The sequence below is a fragment of the Spermophilus citellus genome (assembly GCF_964194105.1).
Source record: "Spermophilus citellus genome assembly, chromosome: X".
NCBI lineage: Eukaryota > Metazoa > Chordata > Mammalia > Rodentia > Sciuridae > Spermophilus > Spermophilus citellus.
Window position 1 is genome coordinate 113,516,917 of NC_138190.1, and position 17,689 is coordinate 113,534,605.

General features: G+C 37.7%; 1 pseudogene across 1 annotated transcript; it reads left to right on the forward strand.

Moving 5' to 3' along the window:
• Nucleotides 1-13,734: 13,734 nt before the first annotated feature.
• LOC308639779 (ORM1-like protein 1) lies at nucleotides 13,735-14,416 on the forward strand (annotated as a pseudogene). Its single transcript has 2 exons — nucleotides 13,735-13,903; nucleotides 14,108-14,416. The product of its transcript is annotated as an ORM1-like protein 1 (transcript).
• Nucleotides 14,417-17,689: the final 3,273 nt, after the last annotated feature.

Consider the following 17,689-nt stretch of genomic DNA (forward strand, 5'->3'; position numbering starts at 1 on the left):
CTGCAAAGTGACTCAGGAAGCTAGAGGCCTAGGAAATCCTGGATGCTTTAGTTCCAGACTGGCTTTAATATGCCTGAGAATCAGGAAAGCCAATAGTGTAGTTCCCATCTGAAGGTCTGAATGGCCTAGACCCAGGATGAGCCAATGTTTCAGTTTGAGACCAGAGGTTGGAGAAAAGCTGATGCCCCAGTTTGAAGGCAGTCAAGACTGCAGCACTTTCTCGTACTAGGGGAGAATCTTTTTGTTGTTGTTGTTGTTCTATTTAGACCTTCAATTGATTAGACGAGGCCCACCCCACATTAGGGAGGACAATCTGCTTTACTCAGTATACTAATTTAAATGTTGATTTCATCCCAAAATACTCAGAATAATGTATAACCACATATCCTGGTATTCCATAGCCAAGTCAAGTTTACATAAAATTAAGCATCCCAAGTCCATCCCTTATTAATTTGGTACCTATATACATATCTTTAATATTTAATTTCCAAATAAAGATAATAACAAGGTCATAATTCTACCTAAAATTGTATAAATATTCTCTTTATAAACAAAAAAACATGAAATTCTTTCACAAAAAAGGAGGTAAAGTCTTTCAGTCATATTTACTCTTTTCCTTGATGTTCCATAATTTGAATACCATGATTTAACATGAATAATACTTAAATACTATGATACAAAGTATAAGTACATCTTAAATCACCTGATAAGGAAATAAGAGGGACAAAAACAAAGAAATTCGAGATACACACACACACACACATACACACCCACACACACACTTAAAACAAATGCCTGGGAACCTCACAGCTCAGTCAAGTTGACACATAAAATTAATCATCACAACTATATTTCCTTTCATGAAGAAAATCTTCACTCATCTAAATGATCCTCAAAGCTTTTGAGGACCTCTGTAATCATAACTACCATAAGGTCAAACCTGTAAACTTTACATTTCTACCTATATTCAGTTTGACTAAAGCTCCCATGCATACTTAAAAATTTCACCAGGTACTCTACACTTCAGAACTACTCAAGTATTTTCCCCAGGACAGCTTATATATTGGGAATATATAGAAAATGGGAATATATAGAAAATGAATATTCATCTTAAAACATTGTATATACAAGGCTCAGGCCATATAGAATACATCTTTGTGCATATTTATCATAAAGTCTAATTTCTCAGAGCCAGGTGCAGTGACACACACCTGTAATCCCAGCGACTTGGGAAGCTGAGGCAGGAGGACCGTGAATAAAACCAGCCTCAGCAGTTAGTGAGGCCCTAGAAACATGCTGCTCAAAATAAAATATAAAAAGGGCTGGGGATGTGGCTCAGTGATTAAGTGTCCTTGGATTCATTCTCTGGTACCAAGAAAAAGTCTAATTTTTCAATTGATTTACTGTGGTACAGGGATTATACTCAGAACCTTGCACATGCTAGGCTAGCACTCTATCACTGAGCTACATCCCCAGCCTTATAATTTTTCATTATTTTAGAATAGTGTTTAACAAGGCCTTTGAGGATGCCAACTTTCCTTGCATTAAATTTTTAGCAAAAGTAGTTATTGTGAAGAGCTTGAAATGCTTATCAGTATAATTCTTTTACAATTACTAGTATTTCTTTTACTATTGATAAATTAATAAAAGCATATAACCTTAAAAATGATCACAAACATTCGCTGTTATGTATACTGGGCTCTGTATATTATTGAAACAATTCAAACATTCAAACATGTTTTTTTATCACTTATGTTATAGGAATCTGGATCCACAGGTTCATCATTGCTTCCAGGATTTCTTACATCGCATCTACTGGCAGATGGAAGGCAGAAGAGTTTCTCCTTGTCCAACTTGTTTATCTGGAATAAATGGGAAACCAGCCTTACCACTACTACCTTTGAGGACCTCCTTATCTAATACCACCTTTGTTGAGGGACCTCATGATCCAGAATCATTGCTTGTTCTAACTTATGAAATGAATCTGAAATAAATGTCTAAACCCCAAACTCTATGAAAAGATTTTTGAATTGCATGACTTGAGAATTGGTTGATCAAAGGCAAAACTTTGACTACAGTTTGGGGTATTTTTCTAGTCATTGGTGATCTTTCATATGTGGACAACTGTGTAGTTGTGTACAGGTTAATGTTAGAGAATATGACTGCTGACACTTTATTTTCTTTGTCATCTCATTGTCTTATGTTCTTTTCTCAGTATAGTATGTCAATAAGTGGAAACTCCATGGAGAATATGGAATTCATATAGAAGGCAAAAGGGAATCCATAATGTTGTATAAGAGCAATTATATCAATTTCCTAGAGGTGCCCTAAGAAATTACCACAAAGTATTACCACAATCTAATTGGATTTTTAAAAAATATTTTTTAGTTATAGTTGGACACAATATCTTTATTTTGTTTATTTTTATGTGGTGCTGGGGATTGAACCCAGTGCCTCACACATGACAGGCACTCTACCATTGAGCTACAACCCCAGCCCATAGACCTTTATTTATATGCAGTGCTGAGAAATGAACCCAGTGCCTCACACATGCCAGGCAAGTGCCAACCACTGAGCCTCAGCTCCAACCCTGGGCTTTGATATGGTGCATAAAAAAGTGCCTTTTCCCTGTATATTTACTTAATTACCATCAGTGTTTTAAAAAATGTTTAAAGGTAAACATAGTTCCCATTAACTATGAACTAACTTTCTAATAAAAAATCACTTACCCAGCCCACCATATGGGGAAATGATTCATCCATGTATATTTCCTATAAAGGAAAAGTAGAATGACAATTTCATATTTAAAATTAATTTGTTCTAATTTGTTATTCATGAAAGCAGAATGCATTTCAGTTCATAGTACACAAATGGAGCACAATTTTTCATTTTTCTGGTTGTACACAAAGAGTCACCATTCGTATCTTCATACATGTACCTAGGGTAATGATGTCCATCTCATTCCACCTTCTTTCCTACCCCCATATCCCCTCCCTCCACTTTCCTCCCCTTTGCCCTATCCAAAGTTCCTCCATGCTCCCCCACCCCACCCCCATTATGGATCAGCATCTACACATCAGAGAAAACATCCAGCCTTTGTTTTTTTGGGATTGACTTACTTCACTTAGCATGATATTCTCCAATTCCATCCATTTACCTTCAAATGCCATAATTTCATTCTCTTAATGCTGAGTAATATTCCATTGTGTATATATACCAGTTTCTTTATCCATTCATTCATTGAAGGGCATTCAGGTTGGTTCCACAATTTAGTTATTGTGAATTGTGCTCCATGGATGGAGCTGCACAATTTCATTTTTTGGTTTAATTTATCATTTAAGTATTTATACCTAGTATCAGGAAGATCTCATGAATGAATGCCATATATGTTGACTGTTCAGTTTATGTAGCTTTGTTGTATAATTTGTAACAACAATTCTATTTCCTTGCCATTGTGCTTCATTGATTTTCATTCTCTGGATAGCCTTTCTGGGATCTGTTCTAATTAAGCACAGTTCTCAGGATACTCTCTTTCCTTTGAATTCAAGCACACATTTCTGCCCTCCTGCTTACAACCACTCAACAAATTTATTTTAGCTGCATTTCATGGTGTTCTTTACTAAGATAATGAACATTTGTATATTTTTTTTCCTGCAGGAAAAACATAGTTTTTCACTTTTAAATTCCTTGGTATTATAAAATCATATCATGTCAGAGTTGATGTTGTGAGGTAGTGTCCCCCTTCTCCACATGGGATGTTATCTAGCAGGAAAAGGGTGTAAGCTTGGCAAGGTAGTGTTTCCTCACCTTCTCAACTAGAGAATAAGAGACTGATTTTGGAAGGCAAATATAGAGAATTCTTACAATATTATGCTGCCTCAGCATCCACTTTAAATATGTTTCTTATACTAAAAATAAGGCTTCATCATCCTTAATAACAGTTTTCAATACTATGTTTCCTCCAAGTTTCTAATGTGGTTGATATGAATATTTACCTCATAAACTGCATCATGGTGGCCAACTTCCTATAGGACAGCTAGATTATGACCTCCTTGACTCATCCCTCTTACCCCCTACTCCACATGGACTGTGCATATATGCCATAGTGACCACTACTTAATTATAGCATGACCCCCACAAAACTTGTGCTTCATTCCTTTAAATACAATAATCACAACACTACCCAGGAAACCTGCTTGGGTAATGTCCAATAAAATATTGGCCTATGGGTTGGCCCCCCTCTCTCTCTCTGCCCCCCTACCCTCACCCACTAGTTGAGAATACATGTCAGTTTATAATAAAAATAGGCTCATTTGTTGACTAGAGCCTCCAGTTCTGAGACTGAAGTTTGAAATGTATTGGTTTTGAGGTCCTGTACTTTATTAGGAACATTCTTTCAAAGAGATAGAAAGAAGTAACTTTCCATTAACCTCTGTCATGTATGATGGTTATCAGGGCCATCTGCATAGTCTATGAAATCCCACTTTTGTTCATGGAGTTAATTCCAAAGGGCTTTCCAGGTAGTCAAGGAGTCTGGGGGAGGGGTAACTTCCTCCAGTACTCAACATCTATGTTGCTGAGACTGGCTTGAATTCCTGAGCTCAAGTGATCTTCCTGCCTTAGCCTCCCCAGTAGCTGGGATTACAGGTGTGTGCCACCACACCTGGACATCTTTATTTTTTTTTAAAGAAAAAATCTGTAGACTGGCTTTTATTTATTGATAACTATTTTTTTTCTTCTCTCTTTGGACACTTACCTGATGACCTCCTGGTGGTGTCAAGTGATCCTTCTTGTAATTGGGGGCCTCTGACTTCTTCCTGTTTGATAGTAAGCAGCCAACACCCTCTTACAGTGTCCCAATTGACCTCATCTGGTTTGGATCATCCCCCACTAGTTCATTGGTGGTAGGATCATTTGGCAAGGCCCCAATCCCTACCAAGCATGAGACTAGGACTTTAACATGTTGATGAGCTGCTGCTTTCAACAGAGTTCAGGGACCCTAGATAGACATTTATATTTCTTTGACACTTTGCCAATTTCCCAAGGGGTCTTGGGAGAGGAGGGGAAGGAAATATTTTAGCTCTTAGTTTGAGTCATCAAGTTCTTTGACACCACAGGCCAGGGGTTAGACCCTCAATAACATATAGGGTACAAGAATGAAGAAGGCAGAAGCAGGAGGAGGTTCACAATATAGAGATGGCAGGCCTTCATCATATTTCCCTCTGAGTGGCAGCATTGATTTTTGGTTATAAGCTTATTCCCCTTGTTGGGGTTAGGATGTAAATAGTTTGGATATGACCCATTCACTTAGTGGTCACAAGGGGAAGTCTTCTTCTCTTGCTACAAAAATTAATGTCAGCAAAACCAGCTAAGAGCATCACCTAGGTTGGAAGCAACAATCTTATAATCTGATCCACCCTCCTTGACGCCTCATTGCCCAGTCTGTGAAGGACTATCTCCATTTGAAGCAAGGCTGCTTATGGTGTCTCTCATAAAGTGTTGCTGTTGCCATTATCAGAATAAATTCTCTTGAACAAAGCAAAGCAACCTAGCACTTCTAGAGTCTAACAAGGATACTTAATCTGTTGATGCTCCTGATTGACTGGAATAGAACACCCTAGAGAGGAAAGTGGCTGCCTAGAAGGTGGGCAAACAGAGCATTCCTAATTTTTTTGTTAAACATTAGAAAGATTAAATCATCATGGGTACATAAGGAGAAAGAGATGGAGAATAAAACTTAATTAATGGTTGAAATACACAATTTCCTCAAAATTGGTGTCCAATGGGGACACCGAAAGGGACATAACTGGTTGGTTCAGAATGACAGCTTACTCCTGCTAAGATGCACCAACTGACAGGAATTTCTACAGATTCTAAAATCCATAATCTGTTAACAGCCATACTGGACTCAGTGCAAATTTTCTGTGGCTAGAACCCCCAGAGTCATCCTCCAAGGGAGGCCGATTATGCACTTGCAATGTGGATAGAGATGGGGGGATAGAAACTCAGCCTTGTGATGAGTACAAGGACACCCCTGCCCTTTGTTGAAGGGCAAAGCTACTGCTTATTTGGATTTTTGTGATCTGGCACAACAGAGCCCCCCCGCTCCATAGATGTTATTTCTGCCAAGACCCTCTGTAAATGTACCACCATGGTGGAGGCCCCAATTTTCTTATTTTTATTCTAATTTGTTATACATGACAGCAGAATGCATTTCAATTCATATCACACATATATAGCACACATTTTCACATCTCTGGTCATACACAACATGGAGTCACCCCATATGTGTCTTCATACGTGTACTTAGAATAATAATGACCATCTCATTCCTCATACCGCCTCCCTTCCCCTCTCTCCCTTTTCCCCTATCTAGAGTTCCTCTATTCCTCCCATGCTCCCCACCCCGCCATCCCCACTATGAATCAGCATCCTTATGTCAGAGAAAACATTCAGCATTTTTTTTTTTTTGAGATCGGCTAACTTCATGTAGCATTATATTCTCCAACTCCATCCATTTACCTGCAAATGCCATGATTTTATTATCTTTTAATGCTGAATAATATTCTATTGTGTGTATATATACCACATTTTCTTTATCCATTCATCTACTGAGGGGCATCTAAGTTGGTTCCACAGGTTAATTATTGTGAATTGTGCTGCTGTAAACATTGATGTGGCTATACCCCTGTAGTGTGCAGGTTTTAAGTCCTTTGGGTATAGACCAAGGAGTGGGCTAACTGGGTCAAATGTTGGTTCCATTCCCAGTTTTCCAAACTGCTTTTTCATGCAACTGTACTAATTTACAGTCTTACCAGCAATGTATGAGTGTGCCTTTTTCCCACATCCTCACCAACACTTATTATTATTTGCATTCTTGATAGATGCCATTTTGACTGGAGTGAGATGAAGTCTTCAAAGTAGTTTTGATTTGCATTTCTCTAATTGCTAGAGATGTTGAACATTTTTTCCTATATTTGTTGACTGTATATCATCTTCTAAGAAGTGCCTGTTCAGTTCCTTGGCCCATTTACTAATTGGGTTATTTGTCTTTTTGGTGTTAAGATTTTTGAGTTTGGTGCTCTCTGTAGTGTGCATGTGGTAAAAACTTTCTCCCATTCTGAAGGCTCTCTATTCACCTCACTGATTGTTACTTTTGCTAAGAAGCATTTTAGTTTGAAACCATCTCACTTACAGTGTCCCAATTGACAAAATAACATCCCACTACATCTGCTTCAAGGACACCCCCTATTGTCAACTATGTTGGGGCACCTAATGCTTTAATATCTGGCAAAGTAGACAGCAATTTATTTTTTTCCCAAAGGGTCTTATTGCTCCTCCAGAGCCCCTGGGGCTGAGGGCCTTGTTCAGAAACCTGATTCTTGATGTTAATTCTTGCCCTACAGGAGTCTTCTTAATGAAGTCAGGAGGCCAACCTTGTATTACACAATATTGTAATAGTTCAGTGGGTCTCTAAATTTTACAAACATCATAGTCCCAATGAACCCCTCAACTCTTTCCAACCCAAAGGAAGCTACACTAAGCCATGAATCACAAGAGAACTTCCAAAAGGGAAGCACCACTAAATTCCTAGCTTCTTTCCAACATTTCATTGAGAATTCAGATATGATGCCAACTGCTTTAGAACATATCGATGTGGTTGCTCCCCATGAATGGGACCAGCACTCTGATGCCCAGCTTTTGTTTACAGAGGCACCCTATCTGGATAGACCACTCCACCCAAGATTCCCCATAAATAGACTCTAGTAGGCTCTGTGCTGGGCCATAAGAACCCAAACAAACTTAGGCTGTGTTGAAGCCTCTCTTCAGTGAGGGGGCGGGATGTCTTTGAGCTCAACCTTGGGAGTGAGTTTCTGTCTCCCATTTTTTTGTAGTTGTTTTTAAAGAGAAGGTTTTTGCTAGGTTGCCCAGGCAGGCCTTGAACTCCTGGGCCCAAGTGTTCCTGTGCTCCAGCTTCCTGAGTAGCTGAGAGTACTGGTATATGCCACTGGGCCCAGTTCTATTGGCTGTATTTATTTACTTTGTGAGAGACATCTTTGGGGTCCTGGCCTCAGAAACTTTGCACTAAATGCAGTAGGGTCTTTAAATAGATTAGGGATTGCAGGTCTTTAGAAATTGCAGCAAGAGGGCTGGGGATGTAGCTCAGTGGTAAAACCCTTGCCTAGCAAGTGTGAGGTCTTGGGTTCAATCCTCTACATCACAAAAAACAGAACAATCAAACAAAGAAACAAACTAAAAACCGAAATAGAAATTCCTGTCAGTTTGACTCTACTTAGAAGGGATAAATAGTAGACACATCATCAATTTCTAAGGGTCCCTGGAAGTATGTGTCAGGCCTAATGAAGACATTCTGCTGCCCTGTTACACAGAAAAGAACATCCCACTACATCTGCTTCAAGGACACCCCCTATTGTCAACTATGTTGGGGCACCTAATGCTTTAATATCTGGCAAACCAGACAGCAATTTATTTTTTCCCAAAGGGTCTTATTGCCCCTCCAGAGCCCCTGGGGCTGAGGGCCTTGTTCAGAAACCTGAGCACCACTCCTCCCTCCCTAAGAAGGATAACCTCTCAAACATGAATGCCATTGAGAAATGAGCTTCCACAGTTAACCCTGCGTAAAGATAAGAAGACATTCTTTCATTTCTGTCTTCTGAAGCCTAAATTGATCTTGTAGTAGCATGGAAATTCAACAGGAATATATATATATATATATATATATATATATATATATATATATATATATATATAGAGAGAGAGAGAGAGAGAGAGAGTCAAAGAATGTATTGTTCTGGAATAAAAAGGGATATCCTTTTATTTCAGTTTTATCAAAGGCAAGATCACGAGAATCTCAAGATAACGCCTGTGATAATCTAAGCAGATGCCTCCCTCTAGTGGGGATGTTTGATAAAGCAAAACATATCTGGTGCAAAAAGATTAGAGTCAAGTCTTATTCCATTCTGGCTGCTATAGGGAATGTCCTAGAATGGGTAATTTATAAACAACAGAGATTGCTCACACTTCTAGAGGGTAGGCAGTCCAAAAATCAAGCTGCGGTCTGACTTGGTGCTTGGTGAAGACTTGTTTCCTGCTTTGAAGATGACACCTTCTTGCTGGATCTTCACATAGTAAAAAGGGCTTTTTTTTTACTTACCATCAAGCCTCTTTTATAAGTTTATTAATTCTATTCATGAGGGCAGAAGCCTCATAACCTAAGCAACTCCCCAAGACCAGAACTCTTAACACTGTAACATTGGGGATTTAGTTTATTGTGGGGGCACAAAACATTCAAACTATAGCATTATTTCTTAAATAAATTGTAATCGTTGTAGGGAAAATTTTTTGTGTGCTTCATTGGAAAACCATGCATTATTCAGAGCACAATTTGTTACCTTATTCTGATTATTTGGATTATACTAGGGTTCTCAAGATAAACAGAGCATATAAACGCAAATTTATTTTTTGTCCTGAGGATTGAACCCAGGGGCACTTAACCAATGAGCCACATCAATAGACTATTTTTGTTATTTTGAGTCAGGGTCTTGCTAAGTTGCTTAAGGCCTTGCTAAGTTGCTGACACTGGCCTCAAACTTGTAATCTTTCTGCTTCAGTCACCTGAGTTGCTGAGATTCCAAGTGTGTGCCATCACACCTGGCTCTATATCATTATTTTTTTCGTTTTCATGGTGCTGGGGATTGAACCCAGGGCCTTGAGTGTGTGAGGCCAGCACTCTACCAACTGAGCTATATCCCTAGCTGTCTATATTTATTTTTTAAATAAGAAATTGGCTTACATAATTATTTGCTCATCTGGTGGAGTGTTGTCGCTTGGCCTCTACCACCCTGGGATCCATTCCCTTGACCTTTTCCAACTTAGTGATTGTAGTTCTTGTAAGATCTGGACTACAGAGAAGAATGCTGATAGAGCCCTTCAAGTCTGCTGGGGCTCCTAATAGGTTTATTTCTCACAGGTTCTGTGAAATGTATGTCTTTTGGGCCCTGGGTAAGCACTTCTCAAATGACAAATCCACTCTCCCCAACATTTCAAACCAATCTTCCTAAGCCTTCAAATTCTAAACCAAGGCAAGGATGCCATTTTTACCTTGTTTACTGTGGATAACATGTATTTTTAAAAATACTTTTTAGTTATAGACAGAATATCTTTATTTTCTTTACTTATTTTTATGGGCCGATCAAGATTGAATTCAGTGCCTCACATGTGCGAGGCAAGCACTCTGCCACTGAGCCACAACCCCAGGCCTGGATAATCTCCTGATCTATGTTTTAGCTAACCAATCAACCAAACTGTTAAACACTTTTTCATTCTTCAAGATACACCTTTAAAAGCACATTCTCTGCTTAGTGAGCCCAAATAAATTCAGTCTGGTCGAATTTCATGTTCTTTTCCCATTTTTCTACATACTAGTAGTATCTATTCCTACAAATGTTCCTCAGATTTTGGTCTCTATAAATCAAGTAGATATTTTATAGTGTCGTATCCCTCATTATGGGTAAACGTCATACATATGTGCATATATATATGTAGGCATACACACACATATATGACTCACAAAACCCAAAAGGAAAAAAACCCACAACCTGATGGAAAAATAGGCAGTTGATCTGAATAGTCATTTTCCCAAAGAAGACATAAAAATGGTTAACATTTGTAAAATGCTCAATATCACTGATCCTCAAGGAAATGCAAATGAAAACCATAATGACATATCCCCTCCCATCTGTCAGGATGTTGGGATAGCTATTATCCAAAAGATGAGTGATGGCAAGCATTGGGGAGTGTGTAGACAAAAGTGAATCCTTATACACTATGGTAGGAATGTAAACCAATAGGGCCATTATGGAAAACATTATGAAGTTTCTTCAAAACACTTAAAATAGAATGACCATATCATCCCACAGTTCCTCTTCTGGGTATACACCCCCCCACCACACACACATGAAATCAGTGTTCGAGGGGGTGGGGAGAGAGACCTGCACTCATATGCATTGAGGCACTATTCACAATATTCAAGATACAGAAACATTAATGTCCGTCAATAGGTGAGTAGTTACAGAAAATGTGGGATATACACAATGGACTTTATTTAGCTTTAACAAAGAATGAGATCATAGCACTTGCAACAACATGTATGAACCTGGAGGACATCATGCTAAGTGAAATAAGAAGACACAGGAAGACAAATAGGGCATCATATCACTTATGTGTGAATTCTAAAAATCTTAGAGATATGAAAAGTGAGGCTAGAATGCCGGGTACCCAATTTAGAGATGTAGGGGACATGGGGAGATATGAGTTAAAGTGTCTAGAGAAATAATGTACAGCATAATGACTATAGTTAATTCCATTGTATTATATAGTGGGAATATTCCAGAAGTGCGGCTTTCAGGTGCCCTCAACACATGCATGTGCACACACGTGTATGCACATGCACATACAAGGTGACTCTCCCAAGAATTGGATGTGTTAATTTGACCATACTGCTCATTTCAGTAAGCATACATACAGCAAAGGATCATGCTGCACACCTTTATTTAAAAAAAACTAAAAATAACTCAAATAGGTCAAATATTATAACATAAAAGCAAAAGCTATAATCTTCTTGGAAGAAAACATATTTTGAAATTTTCATCACTTTGGATTAGGTAATGTGTCAGTTATAACACTAGGAGCACAAGGAACAAAATGAAAAATAGAGAAATTAGACTTCATCAATGTTAAACACTTTTGTGCTCCAGAGGGTGCTATCTTTAAAGAAGAAGACAAACCCACAGAATGGAAGAAAATATTTGCTAATATCTTACCTGACAAGGGAATTATATGCATCATATATAAAGTCAAGAGCAAAAGGCAAAAAATCACAAATTAAAGGCAAAATATTTGAATAGACACTATTCCATGAAAGATATGGAAATAGCTGATAGGTACATGGAAAGACAGTAACATCATCAATCAGTAGTGAAATGCAAGTCAAGTTCAAAATGAGATAATCTCTAACACTAATTTATATACTCACAATAAAATAACTAGATGATAATAACATGCATAGCCAAGGATGTGGAGAATTGGGAACCCTTACACATTGCTGGTAGGAAGGCATATGGTGTATCTTCTTTGGAAAAGGGTCTGGAAGTTTCTTCAAACCTTTTAACATGGAGTTCCCTATTGCCTAGCAACTAGACTCCTACATACACACCCAAGAGAATTGAAAACTTAGGTCTCTACAGAAATTGGTACAGGAATGTTCAGAGCAACATTATCCATAATAACTCAAATCCAAGAAGTTAAAACAAGTCAAATGTCCATCAACTGATGAATGGATGAACATAATGTGTTAAACCCATTCAATAGAATATTATTTGGCAAGAAAATATGAATCATATATCAGCCTTCATAAAACATTATGCTAAGTGAAAGAACCAGAAACAAAAACTTACACATTGTATGCTCCTATAAATTATATGAAATGTCCAGAATAGGCAAATCCATAATATAAAGTTGCAAGTAGCTGGGCAGGTGAGTGTGGAATGAGTTCTAATGGGCACTGGAGTTGTTTTTGCTTTCATAAATCTTTCCTGAAATTACAGAATGAGGATGGTTCCACAGCCTTGTGAGTATAATAAAACTCACCCCTTTAAAGGGTAACATTTCTGTTGTAGTCATTTTAATAAAAATGAGGCACATTCAACTCTGATTATCACAAAATATTTTATGAAACAACATTTTGGCAAAAAATATAAAGAAGAATTTAAGATATCCTCATGTAGACAAAAACTGAGAAGAGTTATTGCTATTAGACCTGTCTTATAAGACAACTAAAGGAAGTCTTCCCGCTGAAGGGACACTGGGTTAATACATGAAGAAATCTACATGAAGAAATTAAGGTCACCAGCAAGGGTAACTGCATATGTAACAAGAAAAATTGTAAATACGTGGTTTGTTTATCTCTTTTTCTCCTAATTGATTGAAAAGAGAACTTTTTTAAAAAAGCAAAACATAATTATGTGTTGATAGGCATAGAGTGCATAACATCAATGTTTATTCATTTAATAACAGCATAAAGGGAAATGACTGACAAAATGATGCTATGTGTCTGTACAAAGACACTACAGTTCTTTCCACCTTTATGTGTATCTATAATGTTCCAATTAATGATAAAGAATGGAAGAAATAGAAGTAGACCAATAGAGGATTGAGAGTAGGGATAGGGTAGAGGAGAGGGTAAGAGGAGGCACCTGTACTAAAATGGAGTAAATTAAATTCTATGATGTTTATATATGTCAAAATGAATGTCCAATTATATATGTCCAATTATTATGTATAACTATAGTGGAGTAATAAAAGCATTAAAATAAAATGAAATAAGATAAAAAACAACAGCATCATCTTCTGAGAAGTGTTTGTTCAGTTCCTTGGCCCACACCAAGAAAACAATTAATGCAATCAATAAATGGGCCAAGCAAGTGAACAGGCATTTCTCAGAAGATGATGTACAATCAATCAACAAATATATGAAAAAATGTTCAACATCTCTAGCAATTAAAGAAATGCAAATCAAAACTACTCTAAGATTTCTCACTCCAGTCAGAATTTCAGCTATTAAGAATACCAGCAAGGGTGGTGAGTGCGCTAGGACAGTGACGGCTTGAGGTGCCGCACTGGGGCAGACTTGGCTTTCGAAGCATGAGTGTAAGCTGAGGTTGCCACTGGGCTGGTCTTATGCAGTGCCGGCCACCGGGAACCAGGAGATGGAGCAAACATGAATGTTGGAGTTGCCCACAGTGAAGTGAATCCAAAAACCCGTATAATGAACAACTGGGGTATGTGGCTGACATATGCATTGGGAGTTGGCTTGCTCCATATTGTCTTTTTATTTATTTATTTATTTATTTATTTATTTATTATTAGTTGTTCAAAACATTACAAAGCTCTTGACATATCATATTTCATACATTTGATTCAAGTGGATTATGAACTCCAATTTTTACCCCGTATACAGATTGCAGAATCACATCGGTTACACATCCACTTTTTAACATACTGCCATACTAGTGTATGCTTCCATATTGTCTTACTCAGCATTCCTTTCTTCAGTGTTCCTGTTGCTTGGACCTTAACAAATATTATACATAATCTGAGGATGTATGCAGTAAAAGGAACACCTTTTGAAACTCCTGACCAAGGTAAAGCAAGGCTCCTAACATCTTCATGGAAGTTTTTCCACAATTTCTCCAACAATTCTATATTTTCTGACAAGTTTCTAAAGAAAGTATGATTCAACTTACTTCATCCTAACACAGCTTCTCTTCTGAGTGTGCTTATTCCCCAAATGCCACAACTACATGATGTTCGGATCTTTGGAATTAATAGGTATTGAATTGTTTCAAACTGAACAAAATTTTTACAGCTACTGAGTTTCCTGTAAGGAAGGAGTAGTTGGAAAACTGTACTGTTTCTGTGATAATGTGAAATGAGAGGTATCTACATCAGAGGACCACTTGCTGTTTCTTCATATGCTGTCTTGAAGTACAGAATTCTACTAAATGATGCCTCTGTTTAATACATCTGGTATATTTTGGAAGAAAGGCTTTATAGGCAGGCTGGGAAGGCCCAGTGTATAAGTTAATTGCAGTAAGTAAGGGTATAGTAGATAAATCCAAGGAAGTAATACATTTGTAAGAAACTAGGGCCAGCTTAATTATAATGATGGGCATGACATGAGGAAAAGAAAATTTCCAGTCTTTCAGTGACAATTAGTTTAGGCAGACTTAACATGTAAATCGGAATCATCTCTATAAGTTTATTATAGATTACTTTTATTACCATATATATTTCTCTTATATAAGAGGATATATACCTTCTTATTTTGTACAAACCAGTTTCTTATGAGTTATCTTATGAGTGTGGGGTTTTTTGTTTTTGTTTTTTGCTGGCTCAGTGTTATGTGTTGATAGATGAAATTATTTTTGCATTTATTATATTATATAGTTTGTGAAGGTCCACCTTCATGAGTGGAAGATAGCATCTGAGTCAGCATTCTAATTTTGGAAAAAAATAGATTTACTTGGTTTTCCAGACACAAGGCTGCTAATAAACCAATAAAGAAAATAATTTATTTCAAGAAGTTAAAGTACAGGGTTGTTTATAGGTACCTGCTTTTTTTTTTTTGAGAGAGAGAGAGAGAGAGAGAGAGAATTTTTTTAATATTTATTTTTTGCTTTTCAGTGGACACAACATCTTTATTTATTTTTATTTTTATTTTTTTATGTGGTGCTGAGGATCTAGCCCAGCACCCCATGCATGCTAGGCGAGTGTGCTACCGCTTGAGCCACATCCCCAGCCCAGGTACCTGCTTTTTAGGTTAAGAAACTTAATTGGTAAAATCTGTCATTCCTTAGAAAAGTAAATATAAAATGGACAGCTACATAGCTACCTGTGGTCTAGCAGTAACTGCTTCTCTAGCCATAGTACCAAAGTAAGTAATAGATATTTTGTTTTAGCAGGTCTGTAGTAAAAGATTGTCTTTCCTTAGTCCTGTTCTCAATCCCCATAGTTTGCTTGTTAATATTTTGACTTTAAACATGTGAGTCTTAGTATAGGTAACTCCAAATGGTAACTATTTAGAGTAGTGGTTATATTGAATTCTTGTGATTTAGGCAAGTTACCTAAAGTTGCTAACATTAATTGCAAGAAAAAAACTATACTTGAGAAGGGATAACATTAAAAAAAACAACAAAAAAACCCCACAAAAAACCAAAGTTCTGATATATGATGAAACTGAAAAACGGAGTAATATATATATAAACAAACTGAATGAAAGGGGTTTTTGACCAACTTAAAGATCAAGTTCTGTCAACAAACTGACTTTTCAGGGTAGTTATCATTGTTTTGTACTTCAAAAGTATTGAGGTTAGAAATCAGTTTTATGATACTGCCTTTGTATATTTGTCTTTCTCATGTATTTTGAAATAACTGGTAATCTATACTTTAATAAATTTTTTTCCTTGGTGGAAGATTAAAAAAAAAAAGAATACAAGCAATAGGGCTGGGGTTGTGGCTTAGCAGTAGAGTGCCTGCCTAGCATGTGTGAGGCCCTGGGTTTGATCCTCAGCACCACATAAAAATAAATAAAAATAAAGGCATTGTGTTCAACTACAACTAAAAAATAAATATTTTAAAAAAAGAATACAAGCAACAATAAGTTTTGGCTAGGACGTGGGGAAAAAGGCATACATTCATACATTGCTGGTGGGACTGCAAATTGGTGCAGCCCACATGGAAAGCAGTTTGGAGATTCCTTGGAATACTGGGAATGGAACCACCATTTGACCCAGATATCCCACTCCTTGATCTATGCCCAAAGGACTTAAAAACAGCATACTACAGGGATGCAACCACCTCAGTATTTATAGCAGCACAATTCACAATAGCTAAACTGTGGAACCAACTTAGATGCTCTTCAGTAGATGAATGGATAAAGAAAATGTGGTATATGTACACAATGGAATATTACTCAGCATTAAAGGAGAATAAAACCATGGCATTTGCAGGTAAATGGATGGAGTTGGAGAATGTAATGCTACGTGAAGTTAGACAATCCCCCCAAAAACAAATGCCAAATGTTTTCTCTGATATAAGGATGCTGATTCATATTGGGGTTGGAGGGGAGCATGGGAGGATTAGATGAATTGTAGACAGAGCAAAGGGGAAGGAAGAGAAGAGAGAGGGCTTGGGGGTAGGAAAGATGGTGAAATGACATGGACATCATTACTCTAAGTACATGTATGAAGACACAAATGGTGTGACTACTTTGTGTACAACCAGAGATATGAAAAATTGTGCTCTATATGTGTAATATGAAGTGTAATGCATTCGGCTGTCACACATAACAAGTTAAAATAAAAATAGTAACATATTTGAAATTATAGCATATAAGAAGAAGATCTATATCTATCTACATCTATAAACAGAAATATCTCCATGTACTCTATCTATATCTATAGATAAACAGATGCCGGGTTTCTGTTCTTGCAACTAAAAGGCACAGGGTTTACTCCAGTTGAACTGGGCTGACTGGGCTGCACAAAATAATCACACAAGAGACACAAATACCTTTTTCTTTGGGGTCCCTGTGACGGCTCCTCTGACCTTAAGGGTCCGCAGGAAGAGACAGTGCAAGACTACGTGCTGACCCCTTTTATTGAGGAGAAGCTATTCAAAAGAGGCAAGGGGTCAGGTTTCAGGGGGCTGAGACTATCTTCATGATGTCCACAGTCAGCAGGTTGACTGACACCTGGTTAGGCCAAACTCAAGGGCACAGTAAGAGAAGGGGACACACACAAGGCACTCCCATGGAAGATTCTATCCTAAACAGGGCAAGGGGTTATATACAAAGGAACAGGTGAGCTTAGCTTCACCCATGGGGCTGTAGCAAGACACACCCATGCACGACACACCCACCCTCAAACCCAAGAAGGGTGGGGAAAGCTCTGCTACATTTCTGTGACTGAGCGCCTCAGCACCCAGCCGGGAGTGTGACTCAGTCAAGTGCAAGGTTGGTCTCCCACAGATTTTTATTTATGGAATAAGTCAATGAAATACCAACAAATAAAACAATAACAACAACAACAACAACAACAAAACCTCAACA